This window comes from Odocoileus virginianus, chromosome 4, assembly GCF_023699985.2.
Source record: "Odocoileus virginianus isolate 20LAN1187 ecotype Illinois chromosome 4, Ovbor_1.2, whole genome shotgun sequence".
NCBI classification, from domain to species: Eukaryota; Metazoa; Chordata; class Mammalia; order Artiodactyla; family Cervidae; genus Odocoileus; species Odocoileus virginianus.
In genome coordinates this window covers 66,101,450-66,127,656 of record NC_069677.1, presented here as the reverse complement: position 1 = coordinate 66,127,656, position 26,207 = coordinate 66,101,450, and the positions used below count along the sequence as shown (strand labels likewise).

The 26,207-nt window shown below is 44.1% G+C and overlaps 1 protein-coding gene across 2 annotated transcripts in view; it reads left to right on the top strand.

Moving 5' to 3' along the window:
- The first annotated feature begins 1,332 nt into the window (after positions 1–1,332).
- Positions 1,333–26,207, top strand: part of ZBTB38 (zinc finger and BTB domain containing 38) — a 131,124-nt gene continuing 106,249 nt past the window's right edge. For both annotated transcript variants that reach the window (XM_020879291.2, XM_070466665.1), the window contains exon 1: positions 1,333–1,597. The gene's annotated coding sequence lies outside the window, so the exon portion shown is untranslated. The remainder of the gene's footprint in view (positions 1,598–26,207) is intronic.

Here is a 26,207-nt window from a genome sequence, read left to right as displayed (position 1 = left end):
ACTTTCCTGCCGTCTCCCATTCCCCCCTCCTTGGCAACCATCAGTCTATTCTCTCTGTCCCTAATTTTTTTTTCCTGTTTCATAGATAGGTTCATTTGTCTTATTTTAGATTCTGCATGTAAGTGATATCATATGGTATTTCTCTTTCTGACTTTCTTCACTTAGTGTGATAATCTCTTGCTGCATCCATGTTGCAGCAAATGGCATTGTTTTGTTCTTTTTATGGCTGAGTAGTATTCCACTGTATATATGTATCTCATCTTCTTTATCCTCTCCTCTGTCAATGGATATTTAGGTGGTTTCCATGTCTTGGCTAGTGTAAACAGTGCTGCTATAAACATAGGGGTGCATCTATCTTTTTGAACCATGTTTTTTCTGGATATATGCCCAAGAGAGGGATTGCTGCACCATAAGGTAATTCTATTTTTAATTTTCTGAGGAACCTCCATACTGTTTTCCACAGTGGCTGTATCAACTTACATTCCCACCAACAGTGTAGGAGGGTTCCCTTTTCTCCACACCCTCCCCAGCATTTATTATTTGTAGGCTTTTTAATTATGGCCATTCTGACCATCATGAGATGGTACCTCATTATAGTTTTGATTTTAATTTCTCTAATAATTAGTGATGTTGAGCATCTTTTCATGTGCCTGTTGGCTATCTGTATCTCTCCTTTGGACAAAAGTCTCTAGGTCTTCTGCTCATTTTTTGATTGAGTTGTTTGATTTTTGGTGTGTGTGTGGTTTTTTTTTTTTTTTTTTTGGTCAAATTATATGAGCTGTTTGTGTATTTTGGAAATTAAGCCCTTGTCAGTCACATCATTTGCAAGTATTTTCTCCTTATTCTCGAGTTTCAACTTTGCCTTTTTCTTTGTATAATCCCTACCTAAATTCCAGCCAGTTGCTCATGGTGCCTCCAGCAGGCTCCTAAATGTCAGGGTTGGGCTCACTGCTGTGTCCTCAGCATCATCATCTAGAACAGTGGTACTCTAAAAGTATTTGCTGAATGGATCAATAGATTTACGTAGAGGTAGATGAGTGCATGTATGAACCTATATGAGTAAGGATGCAGTGCCTTCTCCTACTACGCACAGCCATTTGTGATTCTCTCTGTGGTGAGTCCATTTCCCCTTCCACCTGTCCCCTGATGGCTCTAAAAACCCTTAGTCATTTGGCTCCAGTGTCCTAGTTTTGGAGACCAGCTACTTATTAACTAAACCGTTGCACCACTCGCTCTTATAGCCTTAAATTAATTTGGGTTAATTCTTAACTGTTTCCTTTCTGTTCGTGTGTCATTTAATGGTTTGCCTTTATCTGATTTTCCCCAATTTCCTGTGCATTTGTGGTTTTCTACAGGAGCTCTGTACCAGAGGCCTCACTCGGCCACACCAAGCAAGTGTGGGCACCCAGGTTTCTAGGAGGGCTCTCCGGCTGCTCTGGGTCTCATCCAACTGGTGTCCAACCAAACATTCCCAGCCAAGGTTGTTTATGCTAGAGGAGGAAGAATGCCTGCCCCAGAGCCAGCTCTTGGGGAAAAGAAGAACTGTTGATATAGGCCAAGCCCCCAGAGAAGAAAGATTTCACTGCAGCTGCTAAAGGTTGGTGATATACTTTTTCTCCAACTCAGTGAAAGTTGTCCATGTTTGCTTTTTTCCCATGAATTTCATTAATGTGTTTTGTCCAAATGACCTCTGGAATAAACAGGAAAAAAAGAATTTTAAATCAATAGAATAAGCTTCTTGGCGGACTGAGAGCTTTATCCATCATTGATTCTCCACATTTAGTATAGTGCTGGACAGGCAAATGCCTAATAAATATTTGATGAAGGAAGGAGAGAAAGATAGAAGGAAAGAGGGTGGGGGAAGGAAAGGATTAGAGATTGCCATGGATAGAAAGAAAGCTCATTTATTGCTCAAAAATAATATAATGATATCATAGTTATGTTTTCAAAGTTAATTAGTGGCATTAACACTGACACCTAGAATCAATAAAACAAATTAAGTCACTTTGCAAATTAAAGGATGTATTTATAAAAATAAAATAATAGTAGACAACCAGAATAACAAGAACAGTCAAAAAGTGTTTCTTGGAACTTAAGCATAAAGATAAACAGCAGTGCTCATATTTTAAGATAAATTAAAAACTCTCTAATGTAATTGCCATTTGTTCTGTCTATGCCCAATTCTCCAAAGCAAATTAAAACAACCAAGGACTTTAGTTATGGATAAATGCAAGATGATCATGGAAGTGATCGAATTGACTGCAGCTGGCCAGTTTGGTATTTAGAAAAGGCCAACCAATCTGAAATTGTGGATTAAATAAATTTACAAATATGTAGACTTCCTACTGCGGAGAGGGTTTAACAACTCAAAAATATTTTATTAGATGTCAATGAAAAACATCTCAGGACAGAAAAAGATTAAGGAAATTAACACTTTTAAAATATCAATCTTTTATTTATTTGATACTATACAAGCTACACAGTTCCAGTCCAGCAAAATAATTCTATATGACACATGAGTGGCAAAAGAACACACCACTGTAATGGATGTAGAAGGGGAATAATTAAGACATATCATTTTTATAAAGTCAAGATCTCAAAACTAAGATGTTGTTTCTTCAGCAATTCAGATAGTGACATATGTTAAGGTTCTTGGTGTTAGAAAAGCTCACTATAATTTTATATCATTTTAATTTGGGGAGAATACAATATAACTTAGAAAAATCTAAAAACATTTCCAAAGCAAAATTCTGAGAAACCTCTGTTGTAACACCAGTCTTGCAAAGATTGTATTAATGAGGCATGTAATTTGTTTTGAAGGATTTGCCAGCATGATTTAGACTCTCATAATCAGCACAACTATAAATTATAAAAGAAAACTGTTGGTAACGTAGGTAGATGATGACTGGCGACTGCCAAAAAATAAAATTGTACTTTCTTAGTTGCTATGGGATGTTCCCAAAGTTATGATTCAGGCTTTTAGTGTACAATAAATTTCACATGTGAAACTGATTAGTGCAAGAGTTCAATGGGTCCCAAACTTCAACCAGTGATGATTTTTGTCCTGTGTTTTGCCACTTGTACCTCCTTTTGTTTTTTTCTTTAAATGAAGAATTTTTTTCTTTTTTCTTATTTTTTGTTGGAGGATAATTGCTTTACAGTGTCAAACTTTCTTTTTAACTTAAATATATTTTAAAAAGAAACTTGGTGGATATTACTACTTAACATCATCTCTGATGGGTATTCTTTGGAAAGCACTTTAGTAACAAAATAATAATGATGATGTTGTTGATGATAATTTAAGCCTATATCAAAACTAATTCTATGAGACAGAGACATCTCGGTGGAGAAGAAATTAGAATCCTTAAGAGCTCATGGGAAAGAGTTTGGGTAAATCATATGTTCAGGTTACAGTTTGCCTTCTGTAGCTCTATTTAAGAAGCAAGTTAATGTTTACATGACAATGAACTTCAAAGTCCAGGCAATAAGGAGGAAAATAGAGTGAGAGAGAAGAACAATTGGCTTGTCGCTTCTCCTTACCCTGTGGGGAGGCCACAGGGGTCAGCAGCACACAGACACTGGAGGGAACCCAAGTCGTGGGGGTGGAGGGGGTCCTAACGTACCAGAGCACAATAATTCTTTATTAAATCATTGATATAAAAATGTATTATCCTAAAAAAAAAGTATTATCCTAAGATACAAACACTATGTTTCCTGACTTACATGGCATTTACTCTTGTTGGAGTTTCACCAAGTCTTGAAATAATTCTTTCTACAGTCTTGGTGGAAAATTCTTTACCTTACCTCTTTTGTATGATGCCATCTCTGACCATGTTGTATGTCTTTACTGTGATACTCTTGGTTTATACAAATGAATGCTGTTATTATAACAAAGTGGGACATTACATAATACAATGAAACAGCATTATTCTTTTCAAGCACTTCCTTTCTGACTCTTCCTCTTATGGGGAATTTTCACTTATTCCTGACTTTTAAGTTAGGCCAGCCTCATACATGACACCAGCAGGGTAGAGACAAGGGGCAAGGGCTGGCCAGACAGGCCCCTGGACAAGACATCTTCCAGGCTTGCTTCAAAGGGAAACTCCAGGCCTGGAGGCCCAGCAGTAAACCAGTGCCTGCCTGGAGGGAAGTCACTACTTGCATTTTAAACATGGCATATAGTATTTTGAGGTGCACACAGATAACATTTAGAAATGTTAAGTCCTGGAAAAGGTCCCTTTAAAGTCATAATGCTGAAAGCTCAGCTTCTCTGTACACTGGTGCTGAATCGAATCTTGAAGATGGAGTTTTGGGTGAAGTAGAAAAGGATAGCTTTATTACTTTGTCAGGTGAAGGGGGCCACAGTGGGCTAGTGTGTCCCCACTTGGGGAAGATGGTGAGACGTTTTATAGCCATTGTCCAGAGAGGGCGTGATCAGCTCATGGACATTTCTTCTGATGGGCTGGTGGTGAGGTAAGTAGGAGTCAGCATCATCAACCTTCTCTTTTCATCTGGTCTGGGGTCTGGGTGCTGTGGGCAGGCTACCAGTTAATCATTAACTTCTCCCACCTTGGGGCGGGGGTGGGAGGGAGAGGCGGTTTTAGTATCCACAAAATAGCTCAAAGATAACTCTTGTGTGCTTCTGTTGATGGGGAAACAGGACCTTGCCCCAAGGCTGCTCTTGACTGTTTGTTTCTCCTTGGTCTCACATCCCTTCCAGTCTCTAATTCACAACTGCTTGAATCTGCCCATTGGAAACCAGGAAAGATCCTGGAGACTGAATGAAGGCTGTTCCCTATAATCAAAGAAATGGGGGCACAGAAAGTCTCTGTGCTCAGGAGCCCCACAGGGCCCTGCACAGTATCAGTTGGGCTCCATAGCTGACAGGTCTGTGTGTTCCTAAAAGACTGTCTGAAAGGTGGAAAGGAGGCTGAAGAGATTTTCTTCAGATGAAAAGGCAGAGATTTGAGCTAACTACCTCCTCCCTCAAGGAGCGGGGAACATAACTCAGCACTCCTTAAGTGTGACTTCCTTCTGAAGGGCACAGTCTGGAAGGGGGCAGGGAGGGACTTTACAGTGGAGAAACCTGGCAGAGATGAACTCAGCCAGGTGACCAAGGTCAGCATCAGCTGTGATAACTTAAGTCGACAGTGTGCACCTTGACGATGAGAGTGGCACTTTCCCTCTGTGGTCTTCCTCTCCAGTTTCTGTAACACCAGTGTAATAATGAGGAAAACAACAGACAAACCCACATTGAAGGAAATTCTGTAAATACCTGAGTTGCCATTTCCTTCTCCAGGGGATCTTCCTGACCCAGGGATCGAAGCCATGTCTCTTGTGTCTCCTGCATTGGCGGATGGGTTCTTTGCCGACTGAGCCACCAGGGAAGCCCCCTCAAAACAGTCAGAGTCATCAAAACCGAGGAAAGTGTGGGACTTCCCTGGAGGTCCAATGGTTGAGACTCCATGCTTCCACTGCAGGCCAGAGGTTTGATTTCTGGTCAGGGAACTCGGAGCATGTCATGTGATATGGCCAAAACCAAACCAAAATCAAACAAACAAACAAATCAAGGAAAGTGTAAGAAACTATCACAGCCTACAGCAGCCTAAGGAAGCTTGACAGCTAAATGTAATATGGTACCATGAATGCTTTCCTAGAACAAAAAAAGTATATCACCTCCAAACTAAGGAAATCTGAACTAAGTATGGCCAGAGAGTCTTTCTGACTTTAAATATTTCCTGAAAATCCAAGAGAGACTTTGTAGTCATATCAAGAATTAGGTGCTGCCTCTGGTGGCTGTTACCCCAAGATAAACGGGGACAGATTCTGGTCATATAGTCTAGTGCTTGAAGTTACTTCAAGAGGGAGGAGCCAGGAGGAATGGCAGGTATAAATCATTTAATGTACACATTCATTCATTCACACACACCAATCCAATGAAACAGTGATACTCTTTTCAAAACAGCTCTCCCAGTCTCCATGGACTTCTCTGTATCTATCCATCTTTACAGGTGGTGTTTATCATGCACTCTCATGTGCCTACTAGCCTAAATCACTGTCCTTGGCTTCATCTACAACTTACTTACCATAATCCTCTCATCAGTAAATAGATCCACCTGTCTAAAGACTTCCTTACATGCACAACACACAGTGGTACTCAGAGCTCCTCAAAATTTGCTGATCCCACTGCTCTTTCAGTCTCTGTCTTGGTGGATAATGCCACCACCCACTGCTCAGCAACCCAGATCAGGAGCTCACCCTGTGCTGAGCTATTCCACAAAGCCCCTGAGCTACAGAATTGTGCCACCTCCTGAATGTTTCCAAGAACTGAGCCTTCTGTCCAAAAGCTCAGCTCCCAGAAAGAAGCCTGTTAAGAAGCTTCAGTTCAGCTTCTTAACACATCTCATCCCAGAGACAGCCTCGGTCCCTTAGCTGGATTCCCACCTCCAGCTCATCCACCCACCACCTGCCCATGCAGGGATGTCTCTAACTCATAGGCCTGACCACACCACTCCCCTGGGCCAGCCCTCCAGGATTCTCCCTCATCCCTGGAATAAAGGCCAGGCTCGTCAGCCCAGCACACAAGTCCCCTTCATGAATTGCCTCCTCTTGTCATTGTCCCCTTATCTCCTGCCACGTTCCCAGCTTCACCTTCTGCTTCTACCAAACAACTGGAAATCCCCTTGTTCAACTTCCTCCCGTGTCCTCCTCCTTCTTGGGCTTCAAGCCTGAGGCAGGTGCTCTCAGGGCTCCTCCTTAGTGTTCTGATAGATGCCGCCTTCCCCCTTTCCCCCACCACCACTGTGCATAACTCAGTCATTGTGCTCAGTCATGAATGCGGTAATTGGCTAGTCTAAAAACTAAAAAAGTACATCAATGAACAAAACAGAAAACCCTGTCTTCTTGGAGCATCCTGCCTTCGATTTTTCTTTGCACACTGCCTTCAATTTTCCTTCTCCCTGGGGAGATTTTGAAGGTGAGAACTATTCTTCTATGCATCTTAAATACTTAACACAGTACACAGCACATAATTGGTGTGCAAAAAATACAGATGAATAGTCCGTGAATGAAGACCTCTGGCCCATCCTTCACGCCAGCTCAAGTATGGGAGTTAGAGAAAATGCCTTCAACATGATGAGCAAAAACAACTGGAAGGCCTCACTCCACACCCTCCCTAATCCTCCCAATTTAGTTAATTCCCTTTCCATTGAGCAGCAGCAGTTTAGTGGCACATCTGCATGTTCTTCTCCGAGGGTGTCCTCTTGTCTCTGGGAAGGACAGTTCTTGCACAACCAGAATATCGTAAATGTTGGTTGTTTTTAAGAATCAAGCTCCAGATGAAGCACAAACAATTCTATTTCTAGAACAGAGCAAGGACGTTATAAACTTTGTTGCCACAGAACCGTAATAGTCCAGGGGCCAGAGCTTAGGGATGGGGTGGAGGAGAGTGGGAGTGGATGGACGTGCAATGCAGGGTGATTTCCTCCGGGACCAAGGCAAAAGTGCCCAAAACTTGCCTTGCACCAGTGTGTCAAGAACTAGAAAATTATCCCACACCTCTGTTGCTCCTTTTTATTGGACAGCCTTTAATCCTGTTTGAGATTTTTGTTAAATCAGATGCACACTATTATATTTGTAAATTGAGAAAACTAGTTGGATTAGCAAATGGGTGAAGAGGAGATGGCATGCCTATTGTGGAAGAGGGGGATCACTGTCACCAGGAGGCTGTCTGTGTTCCCTCCTTAACTGTGGGGACAGAAGTTGGGAGGTGAAAGAGCCCGGTGTTGCCTGCAGTCAGTGACCTCAGGGAGGTCTGGCCTTCGCATCAGCGCTGAGTCACTGGCTGACGTGTTCTCCGGACTGTAAGGGACCTCTGTGCCCTCCCCTGGGTCTCCGGAACAGAGAATTCTCCTGGGAATTCAGCAGAGGTGGTGGGGAGACCTGCATAACCTCCCTCCAGGAAAGCTTTCCCCTCCTCCCATGATGGGGGGATGTGCGGCACCTTCCTCTTCTTCTTTGTCCCCTTTTCTGATGAAGTCATTTCTTGTCCATCCTGTGGAGCTGTTGGACAAAGCACAGCCTCTGCACCTTCAGGGCCAGGATGAGAGGGGGCCATCCACTGCCTTGTTGGGGAACCTTGTGTAGGTTACTCGGACTCTATGCCTCATTTGCCTCCTATCCTCCCCACCTCCCTGGATTTTTCTTTTTTTTTAATGCAATCATTCTTTCTATTTTGCTGCGCTGGGTCTTCCTTGCTGCAAGCAGGTTTTTCTCTAGTTGAGGAGAGCAGGGGCTACTCTCCAGTTGTGGTGAGTGGGCTTCTCATTGCAGTGGCTGTCTGATTACAGAGCAGGGGCTCCAGGCACGTAGGCTTCAGTAGTTGCAGCACGCTGGCTCTAGAGGGCGCAGGCTTCAGTAGTTGTGGCTCAGCTTCTCTGCAGCATGTGGAATCTTCCCAGACCAGGGATCAATCCCATGTTCCCTGCATTGGCAGACGGATTACTATCCACAGCACCATGCAGGGGACACAAAGGCAGAGAGAGTCAGCCAGCCCACACGTGTTGCCATCAAACCATGTCCAATGAGGGAGCATCTTAAACCATTACCCCCAAAGAAGTTTGTAGCATTGAGGTCCTTCCCTCAGGGCAGGCGGAGTATAACCCTCACCTTTCCAGGACCCATTCGTCACGGTTGCTCATGTCTGCTCCCAGAATGCCTGTGTGTGCGTGTCGTGTGTGGGTGTTTCACTGTGATGATCTCGGAGGGGTTTCAACAGAGGCCCTTCTCTGAATTCCTTTGGCTGTGCGTTATAAGCTGAGCCTGGGCTGGAATTGGGTGTTCCCCATTCCTGGATTCAGGCAGAAAGGGGAAGATCTGAGAAGCACAGAGCTAGAGGGGAGACCGTACTCTCTGGCAGCTGCACAAGTGTTTGGAGATCATGTGTTCTTGACGGAGAGACTTCTTCTGGGAAGGCCTGTGAGTCAGGACCCCCGGAGTCCTCAGCTGGGTGACTTCGCATGAGTCACCTCACCGATCGATGTCTAATGAATAAGTGGTGATAGTGCATTTTGCCTTCTCTGGTCTCAGGGTGTGTGACCCTTTGGGGGGAGGGTCAGCAGTGGGGAAATGTATCATCGATATCTTCCCTTGGCTCACCCCTCTCTTTTCCTGCAAACGATGTCAGACAGCGCATCTCAGCAGCGTGCAGCGTGCTCTTATCTTGTTTTTCTTTGTCCTAATTTTTTTTTCCTAAGTTGAATATTCAAGTCTTTTCATGACCTCTGAAATGAGTTGAATTTTCCTAGCCTTCCATTCGAATTCTGGCTCCTTCCCATTTTCCCATTCTGAACGCCCTGTTCTCCAAACAAATTCATCAGCTAACCCTTCCCTGGATGCCTCACAGACTTTTCCAACCTCGCCTGTGCTTCCCCTCTTGTTGGGCTGTACTCACCACACTCACCTTTCAGGTTTTACTGTCTTATGTAAATCTATAGAAACCCTGCCCAAGTCTCACCTGGCCTCTCCACACATCTCTGAGCCCCTAGCCTTAACTGTACTTGTAACCCCCTTGGACTGGGCAGGGTTGATGGCTTCTGGCATCTTATCTTCCTGCCTTTCCTTTGTGTTGGGGACACATCTCTCACTTTGCTATGTTTCCAGAGCATTCTCAGAGCTCAGGGCAGGCTAGAGTACATCTGTAATATTAGCAGGTGCTCCTTGATGTTTGCCTGAGATAAAGATGAAACAAGCTGCCGCCCTGAACTGTGCACCCTATGTTTGTTCCCAGGGCCCTTGGGTTTTAGGAGTGCCTGTGGCTGAGAGTCAGGGGAGGGGCACAGAGAGAAGAAACCCAGAGCTAACTAGGCTTACATCTCTTCTGTATGGGAGTCTCAAGTCACATAAAAAAAAAAAAAGAGTATGTGCTGAAAATTTGAAAACCATTGTGATTGTTTTCATGGCTCAAGTGATAAACAGTAGGAAAAACTCGTGCCCACTGTTGGAAAGTGATGCCTGTAAAACTAAGAAACCATCAGAAAAGAAAGGGTTTGGCTCAGAGTGGGCACTTTACACAGAATTCAGTAAAAAGAGCTGACGTGTAAGAAAGGGACACATAAATTTGCCGAGACCGTCTAAATGCTTAGAAGTTTGCATTTTGGGTGACCAGAGGTCAAAAGTGATGAAAACTCTGAAGTGAATCATTCAACAGTTAGACTGTCTCTTCTGTGCAGGCCTTGGATCCCCCAGGGGTCAATGTGAAGCCAGGGCTGCTAAAGCCTTGTTTGGGTGCAGGAGATAGGATGGAGTGGACCAGCTCAGTGAGAGGGGATGGGCAGTGCAAGGCACAGGCGAGGAAGGTGGGGGCAGCTGCCAACTGCCTTGGTTGCTCACCCCAGACTTCCTCACCCCACTTCTCTCTGCCACCCTCTGCCTGTTGCCTCCCTTCCTGTGCTCAAGGTGGCCACCAGCCTGGAGTCTATGGGTCTTCCTTGCACCAGAGCCCACAGTCCACTGACTGGCTGCCCCTCACATTGTAAGAGGGAGAGCCTGGGTCCAGCCCATGCTGAGTGAAGAGGAGGGGTCACCAGGGGGTCAGGCTGACTGTAGGAGGCCGGGTGTGGGATCCCACAGGGCAAGCCAGCTGACAGACCCTGCGCTGCATGGGTTCTGAGCCCTCGTGTCCATTGTGTGAGCAAAGGGACATTGAAGCAGGATTTGCACCGTCAGAATCAGTCACTAACTGTGAGGCTCTTGCTTCCTCCGGAGCCTGCAGCCTTGTTTCCTCTCCCCCAGCACGGACTCTGCAGCATAAGACCAGACCTGGTTAGCGGCTTCTCAGCTCTGGTGACAGAGGAAGTCAGAGCACATAAGACCTTCACACACGCTGCGGTATCTTCCGTACAGAGCAGTGACTGAAACCAAAACGTAAAATGAAACTGCTGTTGCTGTTGCTGCTTAGTCACTCAGTTGTGTCTGACTCTTTGCGACCCCATGGACTGTAGCCCACCAGGCTCCCCTGTCCATGGGATTCTCCAGGCAAGAACACTGGAGTGGGTTGCCATGCCCTCCTCCAGGCGATTTTCCCAACCCAGGGATCAAACCCCGGTCTCCTGCATTGCATTTGCCGACTGAGCCACCAGGGAAGCCCCAGATGAAACTACATGTAATCAAAATGTCTCTGGAAAATCCTTCAAATCACCCAGAAGGTATGGGACACATATGTCTCCCAGCAAGCCCAACACAGTCGGTTTTTCCTTTAGCACCAGAGCAGACTGTGTTTTTTGGCTGACAACCAGGTGATGTGATTATTGTGCTTTCAGGGGCCATGTGTTAGGAAAAAAGCCTTTAAATGTTAGATCCAGTCTCAGCTACAGAGCTGCTCGGGGAAATGCATATTCCCTTTGAGGCATCTCCTTTAGGAGTGTGGGGAGGATACCCCACAACCTAAGATCTTCTCCCTGATCTGCCCTTCTCTTCCCCCACCTCCTCTCCCTGCCCTCCCCTCCCTCCCCTGCCTCCTCCTTCCCTCCTCCCTCCCTCTCCTCCTTCCTCCCTCCTCCCTTCTTTCTTTCTTCCCCTCCCTGCCCCCTTCTTTCTTTCTATCAACCATTTCTTTCCTTCTCTCCTTTTCTCCGTTACTCCCAAACCCCTCTTTCTTTCTTCCTCTGTCCCCTTCTTTCTTTCCGTCAAGGATATGTGATGGTTACATTGACTTTAGTTAGTTCTTCCTGGGATGGGATGGGATTTCGCTGGGAAAACGAAGCTCTGTCTGTACTCCATTTGGCACTTAGGTGTCCTCTGTCCACACGGGGACCAGGTGCTCTCTGAGGCAGGAACAACATCCTGTAGTTTGAAGCATCTCTTCTGTACCTGCTTCTCACCACCAGCCCCGGCCGTCTGCAGGCACAATGTCCTGCTTAGATGAGCCTTGCTTACCTGGTTGGTTCTGCCCATCTGTGCTTGGTCCCTTGACCTGAGAAGTGAGCTGTAAGGAAGGGGAAAGGTACATTAAAACAAAACACTTACTGACTTTTGAACAATTAGCTAACAATGGACATATGATAAATTAGCTAATTTTGAACAATTAGCTAATGATGGAAGACTCATCCTTGAGGTCTTTCTCTAAAAGCAAACATAGGGGCTGGATCCATGGTCTTCAACTTGGCCATCCATAAGAATCACTGGAGAGAACAGATTCTGATTCAGTAGCTTGAATCAGATAGCCACTGCTACCGTGTCCCCAGCCCAGTGCTAATGCAGGACCACACCATCACGGAAGGGGCCATGTTGGGAGAAATAGCCCCACAGTCTCACGTATGAACTGAGGATTATACTCCTCCCCAGGACCTGGTATGTAGATTTGTTGTGAAGACGAAATGGCTTAACATTTGTCAAGCCTTCAGAGCAGTGCCTGACACAAAGCAAGTGCCATAGAAGTGTTTTTAATTAATAATTTTTAAAATCCCATGCTAGTTGTCTGACCCCTACACCTCTAAAATTAATGAAATCAACTTCTTAGATGTGGGTGAAATCTTGGGTGGAAAAAGCTGGTAGACAAAATAAGAAGTGTGAATGTCATTCATCATAATTTTACCTGCCTTGGAGCAGGTAAAGATCTAACCCATATCCACTGTCCTAGGTGGCTGAGCTGAAAGAATAGCCCCCACAGGCACAGGGCATCCGCAGCTGCCACCCCAGTTCCCAGAGCCAGCATGGTTATTCTCCCCAGAGTTAAGCTCACTTCCTCAGACCACCTCCCTACAGAGGTCTCTGCTGGACTCTGTCATATGTCGACCCACCACTAGTCTCTGTCAATCACGTTACCCCATGTTGTCTCATCCTAATGGTCATCATTATTTAAAATGATCTGCTTTGTTATGGTGTCTTCCTTGCTAGAATGGAAGCATGTATGTATCATTCTCTGCTATACTCTGTGCCCAGTGCAATCTTTGACACAGAGGAGATGCCCAATTCATATTTGTGAACGCATGTACCACAACAATGTCAGATAGCAGAGAACTGAAGGGGAAAATATAAGAGGTTCATTCTGTTTTGCCAATTGTCCTCTTTCCAGCTCTCATTACTGTGAGCTGGGAGCTGCTTCCCAAGGGCTGCAGTGGTCTGAGGGCAGCCAGTCTGGTGTGGAAATGGCTAACCATTGGAAAAGGATCCCTCCCAACTTTCCCTGGAAGACTGTCAGCCCTGCTCTGACTGCTGGCTGGTGGGACATTTGTCTTCAGGTCTCAGCTAGGTACAGGGGCACCGGCTGGTCCTTGGACAACCCTTATTGTCAGAAATCTGCATACTTTACACAGAGGCATAAAACCCAAGCCACTTGGCCTTCCTAGCCAGAGCAACTAACATGCTTCTCAACTTCCTTCTCAAGACCATCAGGTATAACATTTACTATTTCATATATCCAGATAGAACATGGCCCAGGCATCTGATTAGTTCAAATCAAAGACAAAAAGTTTCTAATTGGGAGTCACAGATGAATTTATAAGTACAACCCACCCAAACTTCTATAATGTCTCTCACAAAGACCACTGTTGGCATTTGGGCAGAGGTCCTACTTTGTGGCATGGGACTTTCTAGCATACTAGATACCTAACATCCCTCTCTTTAGGGAACTAAATGCCAATATCCTGGATGTCAACAAAATGCCACCAGGCATTTCCAAACACCCCTTGGGGGTGAGATTGACCAATTTGAGAAATGCTAGTTAGGGGGAAAGTAAATCACTTCATTTGACCTTAAACGTGGTATTTTAGCATCAGCTTGTTTGGGACATTTTTAAAAATAATTTTTAATTACAGAAGTAGTTGTCTCTTTGTATAAATTTATTTTGGATAAAGCTGAAGTCTCCTTTGACACCTACTTGCAGTTTTATCACCTGTCCACTTCTCTGTGAAAATGAGGGTAACTGACATGATTTCTGTCCCTTTCTACATGCTTCCATATGTTTATAGAAACCTGTATCCAAGTCCAGTAGAGTGTCATTAGTCTGTGTTTATACACACACATTTCATCTGCATTTGATATTTTCACTTGGCAATATGTGTTGAAGATCTTTTCAAGTCAAAACACATACAGCAGGACTTTCCTGGTGGTCTAGTGGGCTAAGACTCTACACTCCCAATGCAAGGGTCCCGGGTTCGATCCCTGATCAGGGAACTAGATCCCACATGCCACAACTAGAGAGCCCACATGCCTCAACTAAGACCTGGTGCAGTCAAATAAATAGGTAAATAAATAAAATTATAAACAAACAAAAGACATCCTTTAAGAAAAAACAGAACTCATAGAGTTGCCTCCTCCTTTGTAGCAGCTCACAGTATTTTGCTGTGATGATGGGCCTCTTAGCAGAAAGCAGCAAAGGAAATTACTGACAAGGTATGGCCTGTGGTCTGGTCACAGGACCAGATTAGACAAAAGCTGAGGTCATTTTGAATCATTGCCTCCAACCCTGCTGCTATCCACAGAACAAAGCAGTGCCTTGACTTAAGTCCAAAAGTAATATCTTCAAGGTTGGCTACTCTGACTGGCACATGAGCCCAGCTCTGAGTCTCCTGCACCAAAATGGATTCCTTTCCTTCCTCAGCCTCCAGTGTGCCATGTTCCATCAGTAAGTACTGGCTCTAAGGGAGCAGTATTGATAACTGCCTTTGCCCCTGAACCAAGTAATGCATAGAGAAAGATGTTTATTTTTATGAGTCACTGTAGGTCTATGAAGTGAGTACCTAGTATCAGGTACTTTCATCCTTTATCTCTGAGCCCCACAACATCCTTCATGATAAGGTATTACCAGTTAATTTTTTTAAATAAGGAAACTGAGACCTAGAGAGTTTGGTTGATTTGACCAAGCTGTTCAGTTATTGAGCAGACAGCCAGGGCACAAACCCAGGGCTTGCTTTCAGATGATAAACTGTGATACCATAGATTTATTTATTTAGTCATCAATATTTATTGAATGTCTATAATGTGCTGGAAATGGTACCCAGTTCCAGGAATATGGCAATGAATAAACAAAAAGGAGATTTTTGCCTTCATAGAGCTTACCTTCTAGTCAGGGAAATGATTAAGAAGTAAACAGACAAATACATACTGTTACTTAGGGGATGCTAAGTACCATGAATGAATAGAAAGCAGAATAAAGGGACAGAGAAGTGCAGAAGGGGCTTCCTTATGTTTTATTTTTATTATTTTTAAAGTCTGTATTGAATTCGTTATAATATTGCTTCTGTTTTGGATTTTGGATTTTTGGCTGAGAGGCATGTGGGATCTCAGCTCCCCAGCCAGGGATTGAACTCACACCTTGGAAGGTGATGTCAGCCACCAGGGAAGTCCCAGAAAGGGCTTCTTTAGAAAGGGTCTTGAATAAGGCCTCTCTGAGGTGGTGACATTTAAGCAGAGACCTGAGCAAGCCATGCTGAAAACTCAGGTGAACCAGGTAGAGATCAGCAGGTTCAGAGGCCTTGTGGTGGAACATGCTGGGCAGGGCATTTATAAAGAGCAGAGGAGGTCAGCAAGTCCAGACTGGAGTGAGCGAGGCAGAGACGTGGAGGTCAGGCCAGAGAGAAGCCAGGTCCTGATCACTTGAGCTTTTTAGGTCATGGTTAAGACTTTGGATGGATTCCCACTGTGATAGGAAGTCATTGGAGAGTTTTGAACAGGGGAGTGGTATGGTATGGATTAAGTTTTTAGAATCATCTGGCTCCCATAAGAAGGAATATTGTAGGTAGTGTAGTGTAGATTCAAGGACCTCAGTTAGAAGGCCCAGTAGGTATCCCGGGAAGAGAAGATAATGGTGTGGGCCAGAGTGGTAAGCTGAGTGGCTAAGAGTGGCTGCATTAGTATGTTTGGTGAATAAGTATAAGGCTTTTTGGTGAATTGGCTAACCCTTAAGGAGGAAGAAGAGCAGTTAAGGATGACTCCTAGGTTTTTGCCTGAGCATCTCATTGGAGATGGTACCATTACTAAAGTGAGAAAACCTGGTATGGAGTTTAGGGAGTAAATTTGGGGAGGTGAGGAGAATCAAGAGTTCTGTTTTTGACACATTGCCATTGTGATGACTGTTAGACCTGCAGGTGGAAGTGCTGAATCAGCAAATGGATCCATCAGAACTGAATCCACACTAGAGATATATTTGGGAAACACTGACACATTTACAAGTGTGGTACTCAGTGAGTTTACTACTGGGAATTGAGTACAACTATTCATCTAGCTGATTACCTACTATGTGTAGCTCACAGCACTTTGTACTTGGAATACAGGAGCAAGCAAGACAGACATGGTCATTAATCTGAAGTGGTTTGCTCTAAACCCGGCATGCCATGAAGAATGGTCTCAACCTCTGTTATCATTAAATTTGTTAAATTTAGAAACAAACTTAAGAGATAATCAAGTTCAAGCTCCCAAACTGTTCTCCAGTTTACAGCAGAGGAAATTGAGGCCTGGAGAGATTAAGTGCTTTGTTAAAATCTGTAGTTTAGAAACCACTTATATTTTATGGGATTTCCCTGGAAGTCCAGTGGCTAAGATGCCATGTTTCCACTGCACAGGGCATGGGTTCAACCCCAGTCAGGGAACTAAGATCTCATCAGTCATGGGGCATGGCCAAAAAAGGAAAAACACATATTTTAGATTTTTTCAAAAATGCATATGTCCAGTTCACATTACTCATATTGTTTATTTTTATTTGTATTTTCTTATACTCTAAGAAATAAATTTGAAGTTTAGAGGAAGGTAAGGACTTTGCCTTAGACCTAAGAGGAATTCAATTGAATTCAGTAAGGATCTATTGAATACCTACTGTGCCAGAGACTATGGGTTTAAGGATGATTAAGAAGAATCCAAAGATAGCCCACAGAATAGGATAAAATATAATATTTGCAAATTGTATTTCTTTTTTAAGATTTTTTTGATGTGGGTCATTTTTTTAAAGTCTTTATTGAATTTGTTACAACATGGCTTCTGTTTTATGTTTTGGTTTTTTGGTCAAGCGGCATCTGGAATCTTAACTCTCTGACCAGGGTCTGAACCTTTACCCCCTCCATTGGAAGGCAAAGTCTTAACCACTGGACAGCCAGGCAAGTCCCATCAATTGTATTTCTAATAAGGGACTTGCATCTAGAATGTGTAATAACTTTTACAGCTCAATAATGAAAAGATGAGTAGCCCAATTAAAAAACTGGCAAAGGGAAAAAAATGGCCAATTCATAGCATCCAAGACCCCAATAGTGGGAACAGACTCCAGTGAAAACTTGGGACCTTCCTCAGGATTCCAGGAGGTTCCATCTGAGGAGCAGGACAGCAGCATCACTGGGGAGCTCTGGTGCTCAGTCATAAAGTCAGTGTGGCTGGAGAATGGAGCAGACATGCGGCCCTTGGAGATAGATGATGGCATGAGGCCAAAATATGAGCCCTCCAAACTGCAGGCTGGACAGCTCCCAGGAGTGGAGGAGGGAAGATGGCAGTGGAAAGGAGCCTGAGCAAAGGGGGCTGAGCAGGTGGGTTGCCCCGCCCTTGGTGGCTACAGATGCTAGAAGATGGTACCTACGACCACAGTATGCTTATTGACTTCCTGTCCACACATAGTCTTCTGGTTCATAGAGCAGAGGGTGGTATCCTTGGCTCCCTGTTGGTTGAAGATTTCAAGGCAGACCAAATGAAATCTTCTGGAGCCACTGAAGAGAAAGAAATGGACTGACATTTTGAGTGACCACAGTAAAGCCAAGATCAAGCAGATAATCATACTTTGGTATCTCCTCCTGGGTAAAGAATATCCATAAAAACTCTGCCTAAAACATGGTATATCCTTGAGAAGGTTACATGGCTCAGATTCATGTCAGTTTTCTCCCTTGCCTGCGTGCCACAGTGATACACTCCATTGTGTGAATTATGAATGAGGTCTGACAAGAGAATGGATTCTCAAACTTTTCCATCCAAGAATCTCTAACAGTAGAGGAGAGAAAACTTGGATCCTGGGAACTCTCGGGGTTGTGGCTCTAATAGTAAGTTCACAGCACAAAATTTACTTGACATGTCCCATTTGCCTTAAGAACCTGAGTGTACTTTGTATTCTAGTAATAGCAGGACAAGGGGGCTTTCCTTGTAGCTCAGTCAGTAAAGAATCTGCCTGCAGTGCAGGAGACCCAGGTTCGATCCCTGGGTTGGGAAGATCCCCTGGAGAAGGAAATGGCAACCCACTCCAGTATCCTTGCCTGGAAAATCTCATGGATGGAGGAGCCTGGTGAGCTGCAGTCCATGGGGTTGCAAAGAGTTGGGCACGACTAAGCGACTAACACTAACTAATAGCAGGACAAGAGACCTTAAACTGTGGTCAACTTTGGTTACCTTTTAGTCAGCTCTGTAATAGTTTTCCATTGTTGCTGTAAAAATCACCATATAATGGGTTAGCAATAAAGGTCATTTGGTGTTTTCTGTAAGATGGCTCTAGTAGCACTTAGTTGTCTTTCAGTTCAGTTCAGTTCCGTTCAGTTCAGTCACTCAGTTATGTTCGACTCTTTGTGACCCCATGAATTGCAGCACGCCAGGCCTCCCTGTCCATCACCAACTCCCGGAGTTTACTCAAACTCATGTCCATCGAGTCGGTGATGCCATCCAGCCATCTCATCCTCTGTTGTCCCCTCTCCTCCTGCCCCCAATCCCTCCCAGCATCAGGGTCTTTTCCAATGAGTCAAATCTTCACATGAGGTGGCCAAAGTACTGGAGTTTCAGCTTCAGCATCAGTCCTTCCAATGAATACCCAGGACTGATCTCCTTTAGGATGGACTGGTTGGATCTCCTTGCAGTCCAAGGGACTCTCAAGAGTCTTCTCCAACACCACACTTCAAAAGCATCAATTCTTCAGCACTCACCTTTCTTCACAGTCCAACTCACATCCATACATGACCACTGGAAAAACCATAGCCTTGACTAGACGGACCTTTGTTGGCAAAGTAATGTCTCTGCTTTTTAATATGCTATCTAGGTTGGCCATAATTTTCCTTCCAAGGAGTAAGCGTCTTTTAATTTCTTCATTGAAAACAATTTTGTTAGATTGTATTGTGACAGCTGTCATATCAACATGCATTTTTTAAAAAACTTATCAAAATTGGTCAATTTTGTGTAGTCATTTTAATTTTGAAGTTGGAAAGAAAAAAGCAACATTTCTGGCATATCCTGCTTTATTATTTCAAGGAAGCTTAAAACATAGCTGAAATGCAAAAGAGATCTGCACAACGTATGGAGAAGTTTCTATGACTGATCAAATATGTCAAAAATGGGTTGTGAAGTTTTGTGCTGGAGATTTCTCGCTGGGTGATGCTCATGGTTTGGTAGACCAGTTGAAGCTGATAATGATCAAATTGAGACATTAATTAAGAACAACCATCATTATGCCTTGAAGGAGATAGCCAACATACTCAAAATATCCAAATCAAGCCTTGAAAATCATTTGCATCACCTTGGTTTCATCAATTACTTTGATGTTTGGGTTCCACACATGTTAAGAAAAAAAGAAAATCCTTCTTGACCATATTTCCACATGTGATTCTCTACTTAAATGTAATGAATATGTTCCTTTTTAAAAACAAGTTGTGATGGTTGATGAAAAGTGGATAGTGTACAATAATGTGGGACAGAAGAGATCATAGAGCAAGTGAAATGAACCACCACCAATCACACCAAAGGCCGGGCTTCATCCAAAGAAGGTGATGTTGTGTATATGGTGGGATTGGAAGGGTATGAACTCCTTCTCAGAAAACCAATTAGTTTCTGGCATATCCTGTCAATTAGAAAAACAATTAGTTCCAGCAGGTACTCTTCCCACTTAAACCAACTAAAAGCAGCACTGGAGGAAAAGCGTCTGGAATTAGTCAGCAGAAAATGCAAAATCTTCCACCAGGGTAACACAAGACCACATGTTTCTCTGATGACCAAACAAGAACTGTTACAGCTTGGCTGGGAAATTCTGATTCATCCACCGTAATCACCAGACATTGCACCTCCGGATTGCCATTTATTTCAATCTTTACAAAATTCTCTTAATGGAAAAAAATTAAATTCCCTGGAAAACTATAAAAGACACCTGGAACTATTCTTTGCTCAAAAAGACAAAAAGTTTTGGGAAGATGGAATTGTGAAGTTGTCTGAAAAATGGCAGAAGATAGTGGAACAAAATGGTGAATACATTGTTCCATAGAGTTGTTGGTGAAAACCAAAAATGTGTCATTTATTTTTATTTAAAAACCAAAGGAACTTGTTGGCCAACCAAATACTTGGTGGCTTAAAATACATACTTATTATCTAACTGTTCTCTGGGTGAGAGGTCTGACATGGGTCCCACTGGACCAGAGTCAAGGTGTCAGCAGGGCTGTGCTTCCTTCTGGGGGCTCCTGGGGAGAACTGCTTTCCCCATCCTCCTGAACTCTAGAAGCCAGCCACCTTCCTTGGCTCATGGCTCTCGTCCTCCATCTTCAAAGTCAGTGATGTTGTGTCCCGGCAGCCCTTCTTCCATAGTCATGCCTCCCTTACTGACATCAGCTGGGAAGGCTAAGGACTCCTGTGAAATCCTTATAATGTGCTCACCCAGATAATCCAGCATAATCTTCCTGCCTCAAGGTTCATGACCTTAACCACTTCTGCAAAGCCCCCTTTGCCATGTGAAGTAACATGTCCATTGGTTCTAGGGAGTATGATGTGGACTTCTTTTTGGGGTCATTATTCTGCCCACTACAGTTGGTATGACAAGAAGCCCTTCTGTTAATCCTGCCAAGTCGCTTCAGTCATGTCCAATTCTTTGCAACGCTGTGGGTTGTAGCCTGCCAGGCTCCTCTGTCCATGGGATTCTCCAGGCAATAATACTGGAGTGGATTGCCATGCCCTCCTCCAAGGGATTTTCCCTACCCAGGGATTGAACCCAAGTCTCTTACATCTCCTGCATTAGCAGGTGAGTTCTTTATCGCTAGCACTACCTGGGAAGCCCCAATCCTAGGGAAGAAATAAAAGTAACTTTCTATCTTCCTGAGAAGGTAGCCGGGCCTGATATATATCTGGACACTGCTTGTCATCAAGGATACAGACTTTACTGTATATCTGCAACCCTTTCCTGGACGTGTTCTGAGAACTTTTCAAAAGATAGAAGTTGAATAAGGGAGCTATCAGAAGTTGACAATGACAACTGAGAGCAATCATCGAAGCTGATCTTACAACTACATTAGAAGTTGCTCAGGAACTCAACATCGACCATTCTACAGTTGTTTGGCATTTGAAGCAAATTGGAAAGGTGAAAAAGTGGGTGCCTCCCCCAATGTTCATCGCAGCACTGTTTATAATAGCCAGGACATGGAAGCAACCTAGATGCCCATCAGCAGACGAATGGATGAGGAAGCTGTGGTACATATACACCATGGAATATTACTCAGCCATTAAAAAGAATTCATTTGAATCAGTTCTAATGAGATGGATGAAACTGGAGCCCATTATACAGAGCAAAGTAAGCCAGAAAGATAAAGACCATTACAGCATACTAACACATATATATGGAATTTAGTAAGATGGTAACGATAACCCTATATGCAAAACAGAAAAAGAGACTCAGATGTATAGAACAGACTTGTGGACTCTGTGGGAGAAGGCGAGGGTGGGATGTTTCAAGAGAACAGCATCGAAACATGTATATTATCTAGGGTGAAACAGATCACCAGCCCAGGTTGGATGCATGAGACAAGTGCTCGGGCCTGGTGCACTGGGAAGACCTGGAGGGATTGGGTGGAGAGGGAGGTGGGAGGGGGGACCAGGATGGGGAATACATGTAAATCCATGGCTAATTCATTTCAATGTATGACAAAAACCACTGCAACATTGTAAAGTAATTAGCCTCCAACTAATAAAAATAAATGGAAAAAAAAAAGTGGGTGCCTCATGAACTGACCACAAATCAAAAAAATCATCTTTTTTGAAGTGTTGTCTTCTCTTATTCTACGCAACAACAACACATCATTTCTCAATCAGATTGTGACATGCAATGAAAAGTGGATTTTATACGACAACTGGCCATGACCAGTTCAGTGGTTGGACTGAGAAGAAACTCCAAAGTACTTCCCAAAGCCAGTGAGTGAGTGAATTTGCTCAGTCGTGTCCGACTCTGTGACCCCATGGACTGTAGGAGCCTACCACGCTCCACTGTCCATGAGATTTTCCAGGCAAGAGTACTAGAGTGGGTTGCCGTTTCCTTCTCCAGAGGATCTTCCTGACCTAGGGATCGAACCCGGGTCTCCTGCATTGTAGGCAGATGCTTTACCATCTGAGCCACCAGAGAAGTCCCAAACTTGCACCAAAAAAGAAAAAAAAAAGATCACGGTCACTGTTTGGTGGTCTGCTGCCAGTATGATCTACTACAGTTTTCTGAATCCTGGCAAAACCATTACATCTGAGAAGTATGATCAGCAAATCAATGAGATGCACCAAAAGCTGCAACATCTGCAGCTGGCAATGGTCAACAGAAAGGACCACAACAATGCCTGACCAAATATTGTGCAACCAACACTTCAAAAGTTGAATGAATTGAGCTACAAAGTTTTGCTTCATCTGCCATATTCACCTGACCTCTGACTACCACCTCTTCAAGCATCTCGACAACTTTTTCCAGAGAAAATGCTTCCCACACTAGCAGGAGGCAGAAAATACTTTCCAAGAGTTCATTGAATCACAGAGCACAGATTTTTATGCTACAGGAATAAGCAAACTTATTTCTCATTGGCAAAAATGTGTTGATTGTAATGGTTGCTATTTTGATTAATAAAGATGTGTCTGAGCTTAGCTGTAATGATTTAAAATTCACGGTCCGAAACCATGATTACTTTTTCACCAGTCTAATAGTTTCCCTCCCCATCCCTCCTTTTTCATTCCAACAGTTTAGCTTCCTCTCAAAGCTCCCATCTTGGTGGCAACTGAAAGCACCCCTGTGAAGTCCTTAAAGGCCTCTCAGAAGACACGCTCACCCTCCCCCGCTCTAAGAATTTGTGTTCAGAGCCTGACCTGCCTCTCCTCAGCAGGGGCTGGGATAGGAGTTTCTGTCTTCCTGAGGCTACTCTGTGGGAAGAAATTTCCTGGAGCAACCCCCGACTGGCAGCCAGTTCCCTAAATAGTGACTATGATTTCTTACCAGTTAAAGCAATCACCTTCCAAACCCCAGAGTTCACCCTTTGACCAAGTTCAGCCCAAGGCAGGAGCTCACCTCCAAGTTTTCAATCCTGTCTGGATGACTCAGTACTTCCACTGCAAGGAACGAGGGTTTGATCCCTGGCCGGGGAAGTTCTGCCTGCCTCCTCCCTCCATTGCCCTCACCCCTGCAACGCCAGCCAAAAAAGAAGAATCACTGGGATGTTAAAAAAATACTGGCACCTGGTTTTTCATCCCAGAGACTCTGACTTAGCGAGCCTGGGAGGCCAGCTAGTCAAATGCTCCGGGATCAGCCCACAGGGCTAACCAATTACCAGGAGTCTGTGAATAACTGTGAGGTTGGGGTGCGGGTGAGGGAGCAGCCTTAAAATAAATACTTCCCATTAGCTGGGAAGTTTCTTTGGTAGCTCCTCCCCTTTTCATTTATGCTACTCTTTCTCCTTTTCTCCCTTCTACCCCTTTTTATTATAATTACTTAGAATTAATTGTACAGTTTCCTTTTGTTCATCCAAGCTATTGTTCCATTGCAACAAAGGGTGAGGGTGAAAAGGGCAGCACAGTCTACAGTCTCTTAATGTTTTTATTTCCCTTTGGCTTGAAAGTCTTGTTAAAGAAGTTGGGGAGAGACTTTCAGACTCGGGGTAAATAGGAAATGAGTCAATGTACAGTTTGCTCCAGCCTGGCCGGCTCTGTGTAGCATCAGACTTTCTAGAAAGCTCCAGCAGAAGGCGTGTCTCAGACTCTCCGGTTTCCTTTATGACTTAGTGCTCACGTCTGAAGGAGACTAAGGCGCACAAACCCAGTAGATTTCAGAATCTCTGAAAGAAGGCACTGTCTACCATGAATGTTTTATTCTGCTGTCTGCCAGGAGGAAATTAGTGTGAGAGAACAGCTGCCCAGAACTTCCACTACTAGCTTTTATAAAGGAAGAATCAAAGAACTATTCTTCATTTTTAAAGCAAAGCTGGGGTTTCAGAATATTATTCTTTTATACTTATGACATTTGCTGAAGAATCTTAAACTTAGGTGGTGTTGGTTCAAAAGCCATAAGGTGTGTGTGTTCTGTGTGCGTGAGCACTTTTGCCATCATGGAAACTGTAGTTGTGTATCTTAGATGTTAGGCTTCTAGTGTTAGAGATAAAACGAGAGGAAGGAAATGGTTTCCACATCCAAAGGCTGGTTGATGTGTTTCCTGATTTAAAAAATGATAGTGTCATTTAATTGACAGCTATATTAGCAACAATTTATGGCTCATTTGAACCTAATTTTTTTGGGAGGGGAGGGGGCTTTGCCCAGTCTTAGTTGTGGCATGTGGGATCTAGTGCCCTGACCAGGGATCAAACCTGGGCCTCCTGCATTGGGAGCAGGGAGTCTTAGCCATTGGACCACCAGGGAAATCTCTTGAATCTGATCTTAACCCATTGATAGTCCTGGCTCAACTGGCCAAGACTATGGCTTCAGTTTCATCTGAATGCAAACAGAGCTGCAGAGGTACTGATATACACACATATATTTATATTATACATAGACACTTATATATTTAACCTAACACATGTCCATACTGTAATATTATGTTCATGTTGCTCAGATCATGGGCCTATTGGCTTCAGATTCATTCCTCACCTTCCCTGCTTTACTGAGTCTCAGGGGAACTGGCCACTGCAGTTTTACCCGGTTTCCAGGTCACCTGACTCAGTCTCTGTGGGGTCTCTGGGTCCTGGTGTGCACAAGATTTTGGTTGAGCCCTCCAAGCATTTCTGGCAGGTATGGGGATTGATTCTAAATGCGATTTTGCCCCTTCTACCATCTTGCTGGGGTTTCTCCTTTGCCCTTGGATGTGGGGTATCTTTTTTTCATGGAATCCAACATTCTCCTGTCTATGAATGTCCAGCAATGAGTTACAATTTTGGAGTTCTTGCAGGAGAACATGAGCACACGTCCTTCTACTCTGCCATCTTGTGTCTGAGCCAGACCTGCGTTAGAGTCTCCTGCAGATGTATGGGTCAGCAGTAGCCAGCCACAGGGGCAGGGATTCTGGGTGCAGCAGACCTGTGGCATAAACCCTCCTGGAGGAGGTCACCATTAACCCCACCGTACAGTCACTGAACAGACGACCCATAAAATGCAGAACAATTATACCAAATAAATTCTCACACTCTTAAGAAAGTTCTAGGGCCCGCAACAGATTTCCCAAACTGGGGATCTGGCAAAGGGACTGAGAACCCCCAAGGAATTTGACTTTGGAGGCCAGTGGGATTTGATTACAGAACTTGCACAGGACTAGGGAAACAGACTCTTGGAGGGCACAAACAAAACCTTGTGTGCACCAGGGCCAAGGAGAAAGTAGCAGTGACCCCCACAAGAGACTGACCTAGACTTGCCTGTGAGTTTCCAGGAGTCTCCAAAAGAGGCATGGGTGGGCAGTAGCCTGCTGCAGGGTTGGGGGCACTGAGTGTGGCAGTGTGTGTGTGAGACCTTTCGCATGAGGTTGCCATTATCTTCATTACCTCCACCACAGTTTGGTCTGGGGTCATATAATGGAGGGAACACAGCCCCACCCATCAACAGAAAATTGGATTAAAGATTTACTGAGCATGGTCCCACCCATCAGAACAAGACCCAGTTTCCTCTGCAGTCAGTCTGTCCCATCAGGAAGCTTCCACAAGCCTGTTATCCTTATCCATTGGAGGGCAGATAGAATGAAAACCACAAGCATAGAAAACTAACCAAACTGATCACATGGATCACAGGCTTGTCTAACTCAGTGAAACAATGAGTCATGCTGTGTAGGGCCACCCAAGACATATGGGTCATGGTGGAGAGTTCTGACAAAACATGGTCCACTGGAGAAGGGAATGGCAAATTCAATATTCTTGCCTTGAGAACCCCATGAACAGTATGAAAAGGAAAAAAATATGACATTGAAAAATGAACTCTCCAGGTTGGTAAGTGTCCAATTTGCTACTGGAGAAGAATGAGTAAATAATTCCAGAAAGAATGAAGAGAAGGAGCCAAAGTGAAAG